Source organism: Cryptomeria japonica, chromosome 2 (genome assembly GCF_030272615.1).
Source record: "Cryptomeria japonica chromosome 2, Sugi_1.0, whole genome shotgun sequence".
Lineage (NCBI taxonomy): Eukaryota > Viridiplantae > Streptophyta > Pinopsida > Cupressales > Cupressaceae > Cryptomeria > Cryptomeria japonica.
The window spans coordinates 305787305-305803363 of NC_081406.1; positions in this window are offsets into that span (position 1 = coordinate 305787305).

A 16059-nucleotide genomic window follows, 5' to 3' on the forward strand; every position below is an offset into this window, starting at 1 on the left:
CAATTGTGATAAGATTGGACATATGGCTTCTAACTGTCCTGACAAAGATTTCACTGAAAAGAGAGATTATCGAGATGACAGACATAAAGATAATCATTACAGTGGTCGCCAAGACTTCAAAAGAAGAGATAGAAAGACTTGCTTAATTGCTGATGAGGAATCTGAAGATGATAAATCAGATGAGACTGATACGGAGGAAGTTGTTTATGTGGCTATCAAGGATGGATCAGATGAAGAAAGGTATGAAGAAAAAGCCCTAATATCTCACATAAACACTAATGATTCTTGGATTATAGATAGTGGATGCTCACATCATATGATAGGAGATAAACACAAGTTTGTTATGTTAGAAGATTATGATGGAGGCTATGTTAGATTTGGTAATGATGCACCATGTCCGGTAAGAGGTAAAGGATCCATAACACTTCTTGATAAAGCAAGATGCAATGATGTTTATTAGGTTGAAGGTTTGAAATATAATTTGTTAAGTGTAGCACAGCTAAACAACACAGGTTACCGAATAGAATTTCAGAAGGGAATTGTCAAAGTTCATGACAAGAATGGAAAGTTAGCTGCTATCGGGACAAAAACAAAAGATAATACATTTCACCTTGACTCTACTCACAACAAGTGTTTGCATGCAAAGATTGATAATACCTGGTTATGGCATAAAAGGTTTTGTCATGTTAATTTTGATAATCTGATCAAGATAAGTAAGAAGCACAGAGTAAGAGGACTACCGAGTCTTGAAAAACCTAAGAATGCTATGTGCCGAGGATGCCAAATGGGTAAGATGACAAGATCCAGCTTTACAAGTAAGTCCTACACCTCTAAGGGAATTTTAGATCTTGTGCACACTAATCTTTGTGGTCCTATGAAAGTTCAAAGTTATTATGGTGATAAGTATTTCATATTATTTGTGGATGATTATTCAAGGATGATGTCAGTAATGTTTTTAAAAGAAAAATCAGAAGCTTTTCAAATGTTTAAGTGGTACAAGGCTAGAGTTGAAAATGAAACAGGAAGACAACTAAAATGTCTTAGATCAGATAGAGGAGGAGAATTCATTTTTGATGATTTCAACCTATTTTGTAATGATCATGGTATTAAAAGACAAGTCTCTACACCAAGAACTCCACAGTAGAATGGAATAGCTGAAAGAAGAAACAAATCTATTGTGGATTGTGCTAGAACACTGATGATTGAGAAGAAGGTTCCACAAACATTTTGGAGAGAAGCAATAAGCATAGCTATTTACACCTTGAACCGAGTTCAATTGAAGAAAGGTACCTTGAAGACACCTTATGAAATCTGGTATGGCAAGAAACCTAATGTAAGTTATTTTAAGATCTTTGGAAGCAAATGCTATGTTCATAAAGATGATAAAAATGGCAAATTTGATCAGAAAAGTGAAGAAGGAACATTTCTAGGATATTATTCTAGAAGCAAAGCATTTAAATGTCTGATCAAATCATCTAACAAAATAGTAGAAAGTGCAAATGTGAAAATTGATGAATTTGCAGAAAGAACTGATGATAGGAATTCCAAAGAACCAGAAGACTATGATGAATTTGTCTATGTGCAACCGAGAAGTCCTACCGAGATAATTGTTGAAGGAAATAAGGAAGATATCCAGTTACCAAGTGATGAAGAGTATCATACAGAGCCTACCGAGCCTGTATTAGCCAAATATGTTAGAAGACACCATGCACCAAGTCAGATTATAGGAGATAAGGATGATCCAGTTATGACAAGGAACAAACTGAGACAAAACACATGTTTGATATCTGAATTTGAACCGAGAATAGTGAAAGAGGCATTCAATAGTGAAGATTGGATAAATGCTATGACTAAAGAGATTGATCAAATCAAGAAGAATGATACATGGACACTGGTCCCAAGATCGAAGGACAAAAATGTAATCGGTACAAAGTGGATCTTCAGAAACAAGTTAAATGAGAAAGGTGAGGTCATTCGAAACAAAGCAAGATTGGTTTGCAAAGGTTATGCCCAAGAAGAAGGAATTGATTATGGTGAGACTTTTGCACTTGTTGCTAGACTTGAAGGAGTTAGAACATCGTTGGCATATGCTACTTTCAAAAACTTCAAGGTATATCAAATGGATGTAAAATCTGCATTTCTGAATGGAATATTAGAAGAAGAAGTTTTCATTGAACAACCTGAAGGATTTGTTGAAAACAATAATAAAGATCGGGTATGTAAATTGAACAAAGCTTTATATGGTCTGAAACAAGAACCTAGAGCATGGTATGAAAGATTGCACTCTTATTTGATTAAGATTGGTTTTATAAGGACAAGTGAGAACAGCAACATGTACATGAAGAATGATGAAAATGGAATACTAATCTCAGCCACATTTGTTGATGATATTATATTTTGTGGAAATGACTCTATGCAAAAAACTTTGGAAATGAAATGAGAAAATAATTTGAGATGTCATTAATCGGTGAGATAAAGTATTTTATAGGCTTACAGATACTGCAAATGAAAAATGAAATTTTCATTACTCAATCCAAATACATAAAGGAGATCTTGAAGAAATTTGGAATGGAGGATTCAAAACCAGTAAGTACTCCTATGACTACAAACTACAAACTATCAAAGAATGATGAATCTGCATCTGTTGATGAGACAGTCTACCAATCCATGATTGGAAAACTACAATATGTTGTTCACAGCAGCCTAGATATAGCACATGTAGTAGGTATTGTTGCAAGATTCTCTGTAGATCCTAAAGAAATACAAATGACGGCAATCAAAAGAATTTTCAGATACTTGAAAGGCACTGAAGATTATGGCTTAGTATGTTAGAAAGGAAATAATTTTGATTTAAAAGTTTATACTGATGTTGATTGGGCAGGCAACATTGATGACAGAAAAAGCACAAGTGGAGGAGCTTTCTTCTTAGGAGAAAGACTAGTGAGTTGGCTTAGCAAGAAACAAGGATGTGTTTCTCAGTCAACAGCCGAAGCTGAATATGTTGCTGCAGCACTAAATTGTACCAACATTGCATGGATCAAAAAATTGTTGGAAGGTATAAATGAGAAAGTTACCGAGCCAGTAACTATATTCTATGACAATACTAGTGCCAGTAATATTTCAAAGAACCCTGTTATGTACTCTAAAACTAAGCACATATCTATCAAATATCATTATCTTAGAGAAGAAGCTCAAGAGAAGAAAGTGCTGTTGGAATACGTTAACACAAAGGAACAAATAGATGATATCTTCACCAAGCCACTACCAAAGGACACTTTTGAATATCTCAGAAGTAAGTTAGGGATCCTATCCCTATCTTTTATTCACTGATCGAGATCAGTGAAAGCATCACTTTGATGACTCTATTGAATATCTTTTAGGGAGCTAATGCTGGAGCGATACACTTTAGAATGTTTTTTTGAAAGTGTACTAGAAATAATACTAGAATAATACAGCAAATGATACAATGATACAGAATTGTAAACAAATGCTCTGACCAAGACTCAGTTGATACACAATAGCAGAAAATAACTTCTTACAGCAAGAAATTATGTTTTAGTTCTATTCTTTTTGGCATTGTTGTCAAAGGGGGAGAAGACCAAGGAGAAGACCAAGAAGGAGAAGACCTACCCAGGGGGAGAAAACTGAGAAAACTGAGAAAAGACACTACAGATTGAAAATGGAAGAGAAGTCTGATGTATGGGGGAGAGCATTTCAGCATTTCAAAATCACAACAATCCAAATTTTTAAAGGTCAAATCAATTGGTTTTGCCATCAATGCCAAAGGGGGAGATTGTTGGCAATATTACAAGGATATTGAGAAGGTTGTTGATGATTATGGACATAACTGATTAAAGATGTTTTACTGTCTTGATTTTATTATTTTGTCATTGATGTCAAGAAATTGATTTTCTAATTCAGTATGATGTTGCCATATCTTAAGAAATATGATATGAAGATTATAAAGAAGTCGATAAAGACACAGGAAAGAATATGATGAATAAAGGGATAAGTTATTCAATGGGAAACTCTACCGAGTCAGACAATGATGAGATCTTGATGTTTTAGATTGTTCTAACATCATACATATGTTGTAAAATGTAAAGGTCAATACCATACTATGTTATCAAGCAAGGAACCTAGTCGGTAAACCCTAAGGTTATCGTAGTCGGTTAATGAAGACAGAATGTCTACCGAGTAAAGTTTAGTATTCACCGAGTTGTAACCGAGCTATAACAGAATGCATTAAATGTTTACATGTTATATTTAATGAAAGATGTTGATGAGCTGGAGCGGATCAATGATTGGCAAGCTGTAGAAAAAGTTTATTAATGAATCTAAAGCAATGGAAAGTTGGCAAGAAGATCTACAGCTCAGATTGAACCGCATTACCTGAACACAAGTTCCAAGATGAATGTGCAAGTTTCGAGGCAGGGTAAAACATTTTCAAATCGAAAGATACAATGAACCTGGACAAGATTGAAGATCTGATGGCTATGACTGATCATGGGAAATGTGATCAAGGAGATTAAGCGATTAGAAGATTGTTTATAAATAAGGAACTATTGATAAACAATGTATGTGGGAAAGTGTATGCACAAGGGATGCTACATAGTGATTACCGAGCACAGAAGCTTGAAGACCTGTTAGAATAATAGAGTATTGATGCCCAACAGATAGACAAGATTAGTTCTATGTCTAGATTGTATTGAACAAATAAGAATCTGCTTTAGCATTTTAGATGTGAAGTTGCAGATAGATTGTATTACTGTTATTTTGTGAAAGTGACAGGAAATCTCTTAACCGAGTGGACTTAACAGTCTTATATGTAAATCCTCTAACAAGATGACATTCTAAATGAGTGTTTGAAATCCTTTGACAAGGTCACTTCTAACAAAGTGAAGATCCTAACAGATCTGAGGGAAATCCCTTAACCGGGTCACATCTAGTAATGTGTTTTGTAATCTTTAACAGGATTGGCTTTTAATTGAGCGTACTCTAGAAGAGTATATTTCTTAGTGGGTCCGAAATCCCATAGTGGTTTTTCCCTATTTTGGGTTTCCACGTTAAATCTGGTGTTATGAGGTTTATATTGTTCATATGCTTTTGAGTTTGCATGTTTGACAGTTTTTTATTATATGACTGATATATGTTACCGAGGTTGAATCTGATGTTTTCATTGATGATTAAGTTTGTATGATTCACCCCCCCCCTCTCATCTTGTTGGCTATTGGATCTGTACTTATATTAAGTATCAGAACTATCAAGTGTTATGGATACAGAGATGACAGAGGAGTTTTTAGCTTACTTCATGGCACATGTAGTGGCACGTATATCTGATCCAATAGAGATGTTGTCTTCTTTTGATGATGAGGAGGATGAGGAGCCACAAAGGCTAGGGGGAGTCAGACGGAGAGATGAGGAGGGAGAGGAGGTAGGAGAGGGAGGTGGAGATGATGGAGGAGGTGGGGGATGAGGTTCTAGAGGAGAAGGAGATAGGGGGAGAAGAGGAAATAAAGGAGGAAGAGGAGGTGGTGGAGGAGGTGATGGATTAGATAGAGGGAGAGGAGGAGATAGAGGAGGTGGGCTTGTTCTTGGTGTTGGTGGGGTTGGTAGGGTAGGTCCTTTTCTAGCTGCGATGGGTGGTATAGAGGATGATAGGTGACCTACCTAGAGGAGGAGATCTGATATTCTACCTCCACCAACTCCCCAGACAGGGATAGGTGTGGGTGGGACCTCAACATAGGTACCTGTTTAGATTAGGGTACCCACCCATTGATAAGATTTACATATTAGAGTGCTACAGGTCATGGTGCAGGAGCTACAGACACAGATGATATTGCAGCAATGTCAAATTACACAGGTTATCAAAGAGTTGGATACAGAGAGAGAGCATCGGGGTTGGGTAGAGGACCTTTCTAACAGGTTGGAGAGAGAAACGATCGGTGCCCGAATTTGAGATACAGTACTCAACCAAGGAGGTTGAGTATTATAGGCGTCTATATGAGGAGGTGGTCCCTACAGATCACAGAGCTCCTAGCTATGCTGCAGTTGTGTCCAGTCGATCTGGCCGTAGTCATTCGAGGAAAAAGAGAAGAGGAGTTATGGGGCCCTCCCGACGTTATCCACCTGGTGGAGATCCAAGAGCTGGGACATCTACTGGTAGACCGTCAGCCTCAAGAAATAGTCATACCTAAGAGACCTATCTCTGTTGTATTTTGACAGACATGATATCCCTTGAATATTTCAACCATTTTTTAAGATATATATAGATAGCACTCATTTTATTTGATCCATATGCGGAGTGTTATTGATGATGATTGATGATATACATTATGTTTCGATATGAGATTGATGCTTAGATAATAATGCTCTTGATTTAGATGATGATGTGGATGTTTGGTTCATGATGAGATGAGTGAGAATGTGATGATGTATTTCATTGGTTACTTTGATTTATGAGATGTATCTTGAAAATGAGATGTATGATAATGGTAATGAAGTGAGATGTATGATACTAAAAAAGAATCATATGCAACTAAATGCAAAATAATATGCAACTAAATGTATGATGCAAGTTTAAATGATATGTAACTAAATGCAAAATGATATACAACTAAATACAAAATTTTATGTAGCTAAATGTATGATTTAAGATGATATGCAACTAAATGCAAAATTATATGCAACTAAATGTATGATTTAAGATGATATGCAACTAAATGCAAAATGATATGCAACTAAATGTATGGTTTAAGATTATATGCAACTAAATGCATGATTAAAATGATATGCAACTAAATGCATGATTAAAATGATATGCAACTAAATGCATGATTTGATTTTTTCGTTGTCATTCCTGTTTAGTCACTTGTTTGTGCTATGTTTTGTTTGTCATCATTGAGCTATGTATGATTTAAGATGATATGCAACTAAATGCATGATTAAAATGATATGCAACTAAATGCATGATTAAAATGATATACAACTAAATGTATGATTTGATTTTTTTCCTTGTCATTCCTGTTTAGTCACTTGTTTGTGCTTTGTTTTGTTTGTCATCATTGAGTTTTTGATATGTTGAAAGTTAATACAAGCATAATGGTATAATTGAACCATAATGACCTGAGTAAAACTTACATGGATGTTTGATATTGCAAGGCAACACAAGCATCGAGGTATAAATGAACCAAGATGACCTGAGTGGTGCTTGCATAAAACAAACAAGAGTTAACCATTTGTATCTAAAAAGTGGAAAATGTCTTCAATGATATGTTTCCAATCATGTCTCGAGACAAATTTGCACTGTACGAATGATCGCTTCACAAACAGAAAACCAAAAAAATATTAAATTCCTTCGTCACTTCTCTAGCTCAATGCATCCTCGAGTAGCTCAGGACATCTAATAATTCAAAATTAAGATACAAAATATTCAAAACCTCATGCCATATGTAAACAAATCATAATTCAGAAAATCATCCATCATGTGTGTGTTAAAGTTGCAGTTGGATAATGGTCTTGTTTTCTAGCCTAATGAGCAATCGTTGACATTAGTTCTCTTAGCATGTTGCGATCCTTTTTGTTTGTTGTCAGAATCCTTAAAGTGAGAGGAATGTTGCCCCTAGTCACAGATATTTGTCAATGTGGATATATATGTTGATCACCAAGCCATGGTGGGATATGATATGGAGAACTATTTTTTGGATAATCAAGACAGTGACTACGCTAAGTATGTTCGGGATAATGTTGCATGAATAAGTGTTCTGGCGATGGCTTTTAGCTGAGACTAGATGGATCAAAGATATGAGTATTGATAGATAGAGGAGTTGTTTTCTCACAAATAGGGCATGTTGCCAGGTTTTCACTACTTGTTTTATTGCACTTTTTTGTTTTTGTATTTTTCTGATTTTTTTTTTTTTTTGCTTTTTCCATGCATTGGATGACTCAAGTGTAGAATTTCTTCAGATGGATACTATTGTTTGGTTCATCGAGCACGTCCCCTTCTGAAGTTGTTAACTGATATGCACCTAATCTGTAGGATGATATGATGACAAAAGGACCCAACCAGTTAGGTTCAAACTTCCCCTTCTTTTCTCGATCTTGTTGATTTCTCGGATTTTCCTTTAGCATGAGATCGCCGACTTTGAAAGCCCTTGGGATGACTTTGTGATTATAGCTTCTGCACATTCACTTCTAGTATTCCTTGAGATGGTCATAGGCATGTTATCATTTTTCATCAAGAAGCTCTAGTTCATGCAACCTGTTTACTTGATATTCCTCATCTGGTATGAGGCCCTTCAAAGATACTCTGAGAGATGGGATTTCTACCTCAAGAGGTAAAAATTCTTCTGAGCCATACACCAATGAATATGGTGTAGCCCCTGTAGGTGTCTGAATACTATTCTTGTATGCCCAAAGTGTCAGATTGAGTTGTACATGTCAATCCTTACCCGCATCATTTATTATTTTCTTGAGGATTTTCAAGATTGTTTTATTTGATGCTTCTGCTTGACCATTTCCTTGTGGGTAGTATGGTGTGTAGAAGCAATGTTAGATTTTGAATAATTCACATAGCTCTCGTACATCTTGATTTTTGAAAGGACACCCATTGTCTGTGATGATGGAGCTAGGAATGCCATATCTGCAAATGAGATAATTGAGAATGAATGAGGAGATCTATTTTCAAGTTACAGTGGTCATTAGGACTGCTTCAATCCACTTGGTAAAATATTTTTTTGCAGTGATAATGAACTTATGTCCATTTGAAGAAGAAGGATGAATTTTCCCTACTAAATTAAGTCCCCATTGACAGAAAGGCCAAGATGTGGTGAACGATTGTAGCTCCTGTTCTGGTGTATGGACAAGATTGCCATGAATTTGGCATTTAGGACATTTATTTGTGAATTGATAGGACTCTTTCTCCATTGTTGGCCAGTAATATCCTATTCTCAGAAGTTTCTTGGCTAGTGTAGGACCACTTGAACGCATACCATAGATACCCTCGTGAAGTTCATGTAAAGAAGAGTCAGATTCGTTACGATCAAGGCATCAAAGAAGAGTACCATCTAGACCTTGACGATAAAGTGTGTCAGCGATTAAGGTATAGCGGGCAACTTGCAGAATGAAGCTAGGTTTTTGGTTGTGAGATAGGTCAAGTGGAAGAGTATTGTTCTTGAGATAATCATAGATTATCCCATATAGAGGTGAGTCCAAACTGGTTAGGGCATAGATGACTTGGGATGCGGAATTGTCATAGGCTGGGGAAAATAATTTCTCTACCAGGAACTCATAATGACTCTGTTTGTCTAGAATTTGCAATAGTGAAGCAATAGTGGCCATTGCATCGGTAGCTCTGTTGTCCAATCTTGGTATTTGCTCAAAGGTGATGTGTAAAAAGTACTATTTGAAATCATCTACCATTCTCTTGTAGCGCATTAGATTATCATCCTTTTTCTAATATTCATCATTGATCTCATTGGTAGCTAATTGAGAATCCCCATAGACTCTCAATTTTGTGATTCTTCATTCCACAACCATTTTGATTCCTGTTACCAGGGCTTCATATTTAGCGATGTTGTTGGTGCATGGAAACATCAGTCTATAAGATCTTGGAATTGTGTGCCCTTCTGGAGTGATGAAAAGGATGTCGACACCCGATCTATGTTGTGTATAGGATCCATCAAAGTATAGGGTTCATTGCTTGGGAGTGATAGTAAGGATATCCATGTCCGAAAAATTCCACCATTAGTGGTTATTGATATGGTAGTGGTACCTCAACCAATTGATCTGCAATTACCTATCCTTTGATAGCCCAACGTTCTATGTATTGGATATCAAACTCACTAACAATCATGACCCACTTAGCCAATCATCCTATAAGAGCTTCTTTGTTGAGTAAATACTTGAGAGGGTCAATTTTTGCTACCAACTTGATTGTATGGGCTACCATATAGTGGTGGAACTTTTGAGAGGCAAACACCACTACTAACCAAGCCTCCTCAATAAATGTATAATTTAGCTCATATTCATTTAAAGTTCTATTGATGTCATATATAGCTCGTTCCTTGCCTTCCAGGTCTTCTTGTGCTAGAAGTGCCCCCAATGATACTTCAGCTATTGATATGTAGAGAATGAGTGGCTTGCCTACTATTGGTGGCACCAAAACTGGCAGATTCATTAGATATTATTTGAGCTGGTGAAATGATCCCGCGGACTTGTCTTCCTATCTGAAAGTTATATTTTTATCAAGCAGATTATTGAATGGTATACATTTATCTGCTAGTTGAGCTATGAATCACCTGATGGATTGCAGTTGTCCCTATAGAGATCTGAGTTGGCTAACATTCCTAAGAGGTGTAATTTCCATGATGGCGTATACCTTCGCTAGATCTACTTCAATGCCATTTTCTAACACAATGTAGCCTAATAGTTTGCCTGATGTGACCCCAAAGACACACTTTTTAGGGTTTAGTCTGACCTTGAATTGCTCCAATATTTGAAATATTTTATCTAATATGCCCAGATGTTCTGCTCAGGTGAATTATTTAGCCAGTAAATCATCCACATAGTCCTCCATGAAGGTATGCATCATATTGTGGAAGATTATCGTCATGGCTCTTTGATAAGTTGCCCCAGTATTTTTCAAGTCGAAAGGCATGACGTTCCAACAATATGTTCCCCATGGACTAGTGAACGTAGTTTTATCTTGGTCCTCTGGGGCTATCTTGATTTGATTATAGCCAGAGAAACCATCCATTAATGATAGCATTGTGTGGCCTGTTGTTAGATCCACAATTATATCAATGATTGGTAAAGGAAAGTCATCCTTTGGACATGCTTTGTTGACATCTCTAAAATCTATGTATATTTGATGCTTCCGACAGGTTTTGAAACTAGTACAATGTTTGAGATCCACTCAACATAGTCTATAGGTTGGATGAATCTAACATCTAATAACTTCTTTAGTTCTACTTTGACCAATAATGCCACATGCAGATTCATCTTTCTTAATTTTTGCTTGACCGACTTAGCTCCTGGGCAATGGATAAGTGATGCATGATCAGGTTTGGATCTATCCCAAGCATATCATTATAAGACCAAGAAAAATTGATTTACTTTTCCTTGAAGAACTTGATAAAATGTGGTTGTTCCTCTTCTATCAGTGATTCTACTAGGTGTATGGCTTTGACTGTTGCTTCAGTACCGATGTTTATTGATTGGGTTGGATCAATCAATATGGGTGACCTTTCTTGATAATGTTTAGGAAGAGTGTCAAGTCTCCCATCTTTAGGTGCCTCAAAAAGGTTTTCACCTGCAAATACTTCCTTTATTTTTACTTTTTTGTGATCTAATACTGCCATTGACTGGTTTTTGCCATTAGATCCTTTGTTTCTTTCATTTTTGTGACAAAGAGACTTGGCACTCCCTTGATTGCAGACATTGTTATTTTGTTTGTTGGTAGAGCATGTTTCTACGTTGACTAAACTTAGATATTGGACAATGGATTCATCATTTGGGAATATTGGTATATCATGGTGTTCAGGTACTTCCCAGTCTATGAGATCAGGATATACAAGCGGTAAGGAGTCATTTGTTGGGTTGAGATCGGTCGTAGTAAGTGTCCCGATAGAGGCATTGTTATAGTTGTTTGGGATACTGGTTAGGTCTATGATATTGTCAAGATCTTCGATGGTATTATCTTTGATGTATCCTTGTTTGTATTGTCGCTGCTCATTCTCACTAGCCTCGTAGATATGTCGTGGTCCAAATTCAAGTGGTCGAGATTCTGAGCCTTGTCCCTCCTAAGAAATGGATGTGTATGAGTGGATGGTATCTACCTCAATGTCTTCAGTAACATCTAAATAGCTACCCCATTCATATTCATTAGAATCAATTTCAAAATTATTTTCCTAGATTATCTCATTGCTTCTAATAGGTATGTTGTATGGTGCGAAAAGATCTCTGACAATTGATACCAATTTTGTAGTTTTTTCTTATTTGGAATCAAAGCCTTCTTGTACTCTTTGCATTTGTTCATATATTGTTTCTCTTCGGTGAGTAGTAATTTCTTTGGGTGGTGGCTCTACCTTGGTTATATTAGGTTCTTGCACATGATGCACTTTCTTATAAGAAGCTTCTTCCCTTTGAATGGCCAGTTCTTCTTGTCGTTTCTCTTTTTCTTGATGTTCTTGCTCTTTCCTTGTCATTTATGGTGCTTGGTGTAGTGCTTCTTGACATGAGATTTCATTATATTTTTTATTTACTCTCTACTTAGGTTTCTGATAATTATTTTTCTTTTGTTGAGGCGAAACATGTTGTCCATACCCCAATCCTGTTTTGTCTCTTGCAAATTGTGAAGGAAGTTACAGGGGTTCTATAATGCCTTATTGGTGCTTTCCAATAGGTCCTTTGTCATTGTATCCCATTGGTTGCATGATCCGGAATCCTTTTCCATATTTTTATGTTGGTATTGCTACTTCTATGGCAATAGCTTTGACTTCTTCTTCATCCTTGTAGAGCCAACTAAGGATGTCTTTTTCTTCTGATTCATTGGCCAATGTGCCCAATTGGATAAATTTACCATCAAACTTGGTGATGGGTTGTGTTGCCTGATGTGTTGATGTAGAAGGTTGTCCATAAGATTTTGGTGATGTTGGCAATTTCGATAGACATAAGGGTTCAAAATAGTATTCCCCCGTGCCTTGATCCTTTATTTTTATCTTCTGTTTGAAATCTATGGATAGAGACTTGAGTTCTTCTTGATTATGATGGGATACTGAGGAAGCTTGGGACTCCCTATTGTGTGGAACCAAGTTGTCTTGAGCTGCTCCCATAGAATTGGAATGCTAAAAAGGGTTGTTATCTATAGATATGGAAATTTCTTGTCCATTGTATGAGAAATTGATAAATTGATGGTATGTCAAGGCACTGCTTGCATTTCATGGATCCATGGATGACCCAATAGAATATTGTATGTTAAGTCTATGTCCAAGACTTGGCACATGGTGTCCTTTTGTATTGGTCCTACCTGAATAGGTAGTATTATTGTTCCTTTGGTTGACCTTTCTTCATCATCATAGGCCTTGATGGTGATCTTCTTGTTCAGACCAATAGACTGCTCAGAGAAGCCCAATGCATGAATAAGCTTTAAAGTATAGATATTGAGACCATCTCCTCCATCTATTAACACTCTTTTTACTCAATGTTTATAGACTAAGACATTGATATGGAGCGAGGTGTTATGCAGATGATTCAAGGAGACATCATCATGTTTGGAAAAGGATATGTTATGTGGCCTTATCATATGAGCCACCATGGCTTGGAATCGATTAATATCCAGATCATTTGGAATGTTTGTTTTGATAACTTCTTGTTCCAAGATATCCCTATGTTTTGGCGAGAGTTTGAGCAACTCAAGTATGGATATCTAAGCAGGAGTTCTTTGTAGTTGATCAACCAAGTTATATTGAGCCTTGGGGATATTTGTGGATGTTGATGTGTTCCCTTTCAAGACATATTTGTGCGCTTTGGTTGTCACATTTATCGACGCATGTTCTTGTTTGTCCTTGATTTTTATGAAATTTACTTAGTTGTCATATGTCGATATGTGATTGATAGTGTTCTCATATAAGTGATTTATACGAGCTCCTCTAGTTTCATTTGATGTTGAAGCTCCTCCCTTGTTGTAATTTGGAAGAGGCTTTTTGAAGGCTTCATTGTCACCATTCATTTTGAGACCATCAACTGTTAAATCGCCTCTATCGATCATTCCTGGATGATTTTATTCAGCCTCATGCAATCATTTGTGTGATGTCCTTTGTTTCAATGAAAATCACAAAAATGCGAGTCATTACACCAATGTGGTTTGATCTGGGGTTCAAAGTTGTTTGTCACTAGAAATGTGATGATCTTATTCATCAAGAGCTCCCAAAACGCTGATTCTAAGGTTTGTCCTAATAGTGTGTAGATGCTTTGATATGGGAAAGTGTTGGTGTTGCCTCTCTGGTTTGCATTATTCCCTCAGTTAATGTTGTTTCCTTGGTTAGTGTTGTTGCCTTGGTAATTTTGGTTGGTGTTTGATGTTGAGGTTCCTTGATTGGCATTTTGCGGATAAGTTTTAGTCCATTGGTTAACACTTTTTTTATCTTTATTGGATGGTGGGTTACTTGATAAATCTAATACTGGTTATTTAGACTTCACATTGTTGGCATCAACTACCCCATCATTAACAACATTTTTGTTCCTTGTTCAAAATCTGGATTTGTCTAAAGTATTTTTAATGTTTTGATTGTTAAAGGGGTTAGTGCTTGATGAATTAACACCTTCCTTAAAGAACTTCAATGTTCCTTTCTTGATGCAAGCTTCCTCCACTTGGATTCTGTTTTCTATCAATTTGGAAAAAGATGGTATGCATTGGAGTTTGAGTTGAGAACTCATCTCACTATTTAGATTATCAATGAAGATTTCCATCTTTTCTTTTTCAAGCACGTCTCGAGGATATCTTGAAACCATGTGTCTCCACTATCGAAGAAACACCATGAATGTTTCATTGCTCTTTTGTTTTGTGTTGCGCACATCCAGCATGGTGATTGCATGTTGAATGTTATAGGAGTATTGTTTTATGAATTTTTTTACCAACTCATCAAATGATCTGATGGGAGGTGTAAGTTTAGACAACCACTCCATTGTTTTCCCTCCCAAACTTCTTGGGAATAATCTCATTAATTAAGTGTCATCGTGGGCAAACTCTAGGCTCATGGTACAAAATTCCCAAACATGATCATGGGGATCACTTTTACCATTGTATTTGTCATACTTTGGTATATCTAAATTTGGGGGAAAAGGTACCATGTTTAATCTCCTATCAAAAGGATAAGGATAGATCTTGTTCAAGGAGTATCGTACCATATTTCCTTGTTGCATGTCCTACATTTGCCTTTTCATCATTTGGAATTGTTGTGAAAGAGCAACCATGGGTGCATTTGTCCTCTAAGGGAGAGCTTTCTTTTGTTCATTAAGATTGTCCTGATTGCGGGTATGGTCTTGTTCTTGTTCGCGTGTGTTTTCTAGACCATCTGTCTCTTCTTCTCTTTGTTGTTCTTGATAGGCATAATTTCTAGACCTTGTTCTTGAAATTCTCTCATCTATATTTCTTAAATTTTCCATATCAAAATCTTCAGGAATGTTAACTCCTTTGCTAGTTAGCATGAGTAGATATTTTTTCTTGTCTGCTTCAATAAGTCTTTCCATGAGTTTTTCGAATGCTACATTTTCTTGACATTCTTGGAGAAGTTCCTCGGTGATCTTTGTTTCACCCATATTGGCATACTCATCAAAAGGATTGGATAATCTATGACCCATACTCAATTCTAGTTGTGATTCCTTTTGTTTGTTTCTCTGAGATCGAGTGACAACGGGCATTTAATATATTTCTACCGTGACGAATTCATCTTCTTCTATTGGAGTTCTTGGTGGTGTTGGTGGCTCAGGTTAAGCTTTGTTATATGTGATACAGAACTGTGGGAAAAAACCGAGGTTAATCCTTCCTCCATGATTTAGGCATTGGTTGAATGTCGCTTTCTGAATGTAAGCTCTACTTCTCAAAGGTTCCTTGTCAAACTCGTTTGTTTTTCCTTGGATATACAATCGCATGTGATGCAAGAATGTGCGATATGATGCAAAGAGTTGACGATTGATATAGAGAAAGTTATTCCTTTTCGCAAGTGCCTTAGAACTAGGTTGTCTCTTCTTCAACTTAGTTTTGTGATAAAGACTTGTTCTTCTAAAAATATGCGGAGTGGTCATACACGAATGATCAAAGGTTGATGTTGATGTTGGATTAGGATACTTCATTTGAATACTCAAGTTTACTTTATCAAGTAGAGGTATAGTTAGATTCACCTCCATGACAAAGTGTGTCAAATGATATGGATAAAAAGTCTCCTGATATAGAAACCTAATTTGACAGCTTAAGGATTAAACTAGGTATTTGTTTTGATAGAATCCGTTGGATGGTGAAACTTTGACCACTATTTCTGATACTCCTTGATTTTGTTGGAT